We start from the raw sequence: 5,737 nt of genomic DNA on the forward strand, positions 1-5,737 counted from the left end.
GTTGATAGATATAATAGATTTCACGGCGTAATCCGGACACGGATACGTTCGATGTGTGATATGTGATAATAATGATTGGTAAATGAAATATATATAGTGAGGTCGATTGATACATGCTAACGAGATAATGAATCTAGTTCCGACAACTTTTTGTTATCCGAAAGTTTAAAAATCCTTTTTAACCAATCGCACTTTTATGTTCTCAAAACAAATCTTACAAAACCCGCACTTAAAATCATGGAAATTGCAAATCAACTTTTGATATCACACTAGTCTCTGTGGATACGATATAACGAAAATACTTGCTAAAGTACATTTCAACAAATGGCGCCGTTGTCGGGGACTGGCGTTTGATATTGATAAGTTTGATTATGATTTCTGTCGTTTTAAGCAATTTTGTACTTTTTTATTATTTATTATCCTTTGTGCACGCTAACTTGTCTGGTTAGATTGTTGTCCTGTTTATGCGAGGAAAGATTTCTGCAGAGAATTTACTTTTTGATCCAGAAATCGAAAGAACAGCAAGGAGAAACAATAGTCAAAGAAAGAAAAGAAAACAACTAGCCAAACAAAAGAAGCTGCAAGAAGGAACTTCAACTTCTATTTCTTCAACATCCTCAATCTCCGAAGAGATGGCTGACGATCCGCCACGTAACGAAGGTGCCGGTATAAGGCCATGTCACAACAGTCCACGGAGACTTGCTCATCTTGCAAGGCCTCCCAGAGGTGCAAGACAAACGGAGATGAAAACCGGACTCTTGCAATTGTTATATGCTAACCCTTTTACAGGTTTGTCACATGAAGATCCGTACAACCATTTGGTCAAATTCTATGAAATTGCCGGTTCACTTGGTGCTCCTGAAGCGGAGGAGGAAGCGGTGTTCATGAGAATGTTTCCACATTCATTGATAGGAAAGGCCAAAGATTGGTACCTTGATTTACCAGCTCAAGTTATGACAAATTGGAATACCTTGGAAGAGAAGTTTCTTGATCGGTTCTTTCCACATCATAAATTCATGGAGTCAAAGACATCAATCGCGGTGTTTTCTCAAGGCTCCAAAGAGACTCTATGTGAAGCATGGGATCGATACAAAGCAATGCTGCGTAAATGCCCTAATCATGGATTTGATGAACTAACCCAAATTCATATTTTTAGAAATGGTCTTTTGCAGGATTCAAAGCTCCTTTTAGATGCAACAGCAGGTGGTTCTCTTTTATCATTAAGTGCTGCAGATGCTACGACTATCATTGAAAAAATGTCACTTAGTGATCGACAAAGTGAACGCAGCAAAACTCAAAGGAAGCCTGGGATTCTTGAACTTGATCCGTCAGATGCTGTATTGGCTCAAAATAAACTTCTTACCAACACAGTGGAGGAGTTATCTAAACAAATGTCAAAGTTGATGACTCTTCAAGAAGTGTCAACTAAAGCTAAACAGGTTGCAGCGTGTGAATTGTGTACCGGAGATCATCCTACAGGTCATTGTCCTCCGTCTAATGAGGAAGTGAATTTCATGGGAGCTCAACAAAGGCAAGGTCAGTACCAAAATACTGGCTATCAAAGAGGTAACAATTCAAACTATGGCCAAGGTTGGAGACAAGATGTTGGTTCATCAAATAGGCAAAGACAGTATGAAAATTACAGTCAACCACCTCCACAACAGTCTCAACAAGCAAACTTAGAAGAGACTTTGAAATCGTTCATGGAGATGCAGACAAAGCATAACCAACAACAACACCAACAAATGCAGACATACCAACGAGGGAATGACGCGGTGTTAAGAAATCTTGAAACTCAGATTGGTCAAATAGCAAGAGAAATGGCCAATAATAAGAATCAAGGAGGATCATTTGCAGCAAATACCGAACCAAATCCAAAAGAGCAATGTAAGTCTGTCACAACTCGAAGTGGTAAGGAGGTAGGCAAGGGAATCGGTGAAAATTTGAAAACTGAAGAGGAGGTTTTGACAAGGAAAGAAAAGGAGGGAGATTTAGTAGAAGAAAGTGAGAAGGGAGTTGAAGAAAATAATGAGGGAGATTTAGTTGAAAATCAAAAAAATGAAAAAAATGAAAAAGAAGAAGAGCTTGAGGGAGAAGTAAGTGAGGAGAAGAGGAAAAAGAAACAAAATGCAAGAGAAGAGAAAAGTATTCAGAAAAATCCACCTGTTCAACACTTACCATATCCACATGCTCCATCAAAGAAAGACAAGGAAAGGCAATATGCAAGGTTTCTCGACATATTCAAAAGATTGCAAATAAACATTCCATTTGCCGAGGCCTTAGAGCAGATGCCGACGTATGCAAAGTTTATGAAAGAGATTCTTACAAAAAAGAGAAAGTTTGATGATGATGAAGTTATCCAGTTAGATGCAAGCTGCAGTGCTATCATTCAACGCACTCTTCCGACAAAAGAAAAAGATCCGGGAAGAGTCACGTTGCCGGTTACCATTGGTAATGTGAATGTTGGAAAAGCTCTCATTGATCTAGGGTCAAGCATTAACCTCATTCCGTTATCAGTAATTAAACGGATTGGTGGTCTTGATGTTACCCGAACAAGAATGACACTACAGCTAGCTGACAAGTCAATCACACGTCCTTCGGGAATGGCGGAAGATGTTCTTGTAAAGGTTGATAAGTTCATGTTTCCGATTGACTTTGTGGTGATGGATATTGAAGAGGATGACGATGTTCCGTTGATTCTTGGAAGGCCTTTTATGAAGACAGCTCGTATGATGATAGATATTGATGACAGGGTGATGAAAGTTCGAGTACAAGATGAGGAAGTTAGCTTCAATCTGTGGGAAGCTATTAAGCATCCAAATGAGAAAGATATATGTTTTAAGTTAGATGCTACTGATGAAGCCATCTTAGATGTGAGGAAACAAGCACATCAACCTTCATCACTTGAACAAGCCCTAACTGAAAGTTTTGAAGCACTTGATCCTGAGAAAGAAGAAGAAGTTGAGAGTTTTCTGAAGCAGCTGGATGCTTTGAAGGAAGTAACTCCTTTAGAAGCAAAGATTGAGGAGCTTAAGAATGATGAAAGACCGGGTGAAGTAAAGCTTGAGTTGAAAACATTACCATCTCATCTCAAGTATGCATTCCTTGAAGAAGAAGAAAAGAAGCCGGTGATCATTAGCAACTCATTGTCAGCTGATGAAGAAAAAAGCTTGATTCAAATTCTGAAAGAAAACAAAGAAGCAATCGGGTGGTCTTTATCCGATCTCAAAGGTATTAGTCCATCTTATTGTATGCATAATATTATGATGGAAGATGATTACAAACCTGTTGCTCAACCTCAACGTCGATTAAATCCAACAATGAAAGAGGTGGTGCGAAAGGAGGTAGTGAAGTTGCTTGAAGCTGGCATGATTTACCCTATTTCTGACAGTGCTTGGGTGAGTCCGGTCCAGGTGGTCCCGAAGAAAGGTGGGATGACGGTAATCACAAATGACAAGAATGAGTTGATACCATCAAGAACAGTCACAGGTTGGCGGATGTGTATAGACTACCGGAGACTCAACAAAGCAACCAGAAAAGATCATTTTCCATTACCATTCATGGATCAAATGTTAGAAAGGTTGTCAGGTCAAGAATTCTATTGCTTTTTGGATGGTTATTCGGGGTACAATCAGATTTCAGTCAACCCCGAGGATCATGAAAAAACAGCTTTCACATGTCCTTTCGGTGTTTTTGCTTATAGAAGAATGCCTTTCGGATTGTGCAATGCACCGGCAACATTTCAACGGTGTATGCAAGCAATTTTTTCTGACTTAATAGAGAAATGCATTGAGGTGTTTATGGATGATTTCTCCGTGTTCGGTCCGTCATTCCAACATTGCTTGAAGAATTTGGACACTGTACTGAAGCGGTGTGTTGAAACAAATCTGGTTCTTAATTGGGAGAAGTGTCATTTCATGGTGACCGAAGGTATTGTTCTTGGTCACAAGATCTCTTCCAAGGGTATTGAAGTGGATAAAGCAAAGGTGGAGGTCATTGAAAAGCTCCCTCCTCCGGTAAATGTCAAAGGAATCAGAAGTTTTCTAGGTCATGCCGGTTTCTACCGAAGATTCATCAAAGATTTTTCCAAAATTGCCAAACCATTAAGCAATCTGCTTAACAAAGGTACATCTTTTAAAATTGATGATGAATGTTTACTTGCTTTTAATGAATTGAAAGAAAGATTGGTGACTGCACCCATAATCATAGCACCCGATTGGAAACTTGAATTTGAATTGATGTGTGATGCTAGTGATTATGCAGTTGGTGCAGTCCTTGGACAAAGAAAGAACAAAATTTTTCATGCTATACACTATGCAAGCAAAGTATTAAATGATGCACAAGTTAACTATGCAACAACCGAGAAAGAATTGCTTGCTATAGTGTATGCACTTGAGAAATTTCGTTCTTATTTGATTGGTTCAAAGATTGTTGTGTATACTGACCATGCAGCTATCAAGTATTTGATTACAAAAGCTGATTCTAAGCCGAGACTTATTCGGTGGATGCTCTTACTACAAGAGTTTGATCTTGAGATAAAAGATAAAAAGGGAACAGAAAACTTGGTAGCTGATCACTTATCAAGACTTGTAAACACTGAGGTGACCAAACATGAACGTGAGGTTCTTGAAGAATTCCCCGATGAAAAACTGCTTATGGTGCAAGAAAGGCCATGGTTTGCTGATATGGCTAATTTCAAAGTATCCGGATTAATACCGGATGATCTCAATTGGCACCAAAAGAAAAAGTTCCTCCGTGAAGCAAATCAATATGTTTGGGATGATCCTTATTTGTTTAAAATTGGAGCAGACAACTTGTTGAGGAGATGTGTTACCAAAGAGGAAGCCACAAGCATCATGTGGCATTGTCATAACTCACCATATGGAGGCCATTATAATGGAGAGAGAACAGCAGCAAAAATTTTGCAGTCAGGATTCTTTTGGCCGAGTTTGTTCAAAGACACTTATGAACATGCTCGGAGATGTGATAACTGTCAAAGAATAGGTGCAATTTCAAGGCGCAATGAAATGCCACTTCAAAACATGCATGTTGTTGAAGTATTTGATTGCTGGGGCATTGATTTCATGGGCCCTTTTCCATCATCATTTTCAAATGAATACATTCTTGTGGCAGTAGACTATGTGTCCAAGTGGGTAGAGGCAATTGCGTCACCAAAAGCTGATGGCAAAACGGTGATAAAGTTTCTAAAAAGAAACATTTTCACCCGCTTTGGAACCCCTCGTGTGCTTATCAGTGATGGAGGGTCACATTTTTGCAATTCTCCACTAGCAAAAGCACTTGAGCATTATGGCGTCAAGCACAAAGTAGCATCACCATACCATCCTCAGACCAACGGACAAGCAGAAGTTTCGAATCGTGAAATAAAGAAAATTCTTGAAAAAACTGTGTCCGCATCAAGAAAAGATTGGTCATTGAAGTTAGACGCAGCATTATGGGCATATCGGACAGCTTTCAAAGCACCAATTGGCCTTACACCTTTTCAGATGGTATATGGTAAGGCATGTCATCTTCCGGTGGAACTTGAGCATAAAGCCTATTGGGCTTTGAAATTTTTGAATTTTGATGAAAGCCAAGCCGGAGAGAAAAGAAAAGTTCAGCTACAACAGTTGGATGAATTGAGATGTCAAGCTTATGAATCTTCTAAGCTGTACAAAGAGAAGGTCAAAAGCTATCATGATAAACGGCTTGTCAACAAAGAATTTAGGCCAGGCCAAAT

This window comes from Trifolium pratense, linkage group LG2 (genome assembly GCF_020283565.1).
Source record: "Trifolium pratense cultivar HEN17-A07 linkage group LG2, ARS_RC_1.1, whole genome shotgun sequence".
NCBI lineage: Eukaryota > Viridiplantae > Streptophyta > Magnoliopsida > Fabales > Fabaceae > Trifolium > Trifolium pratense.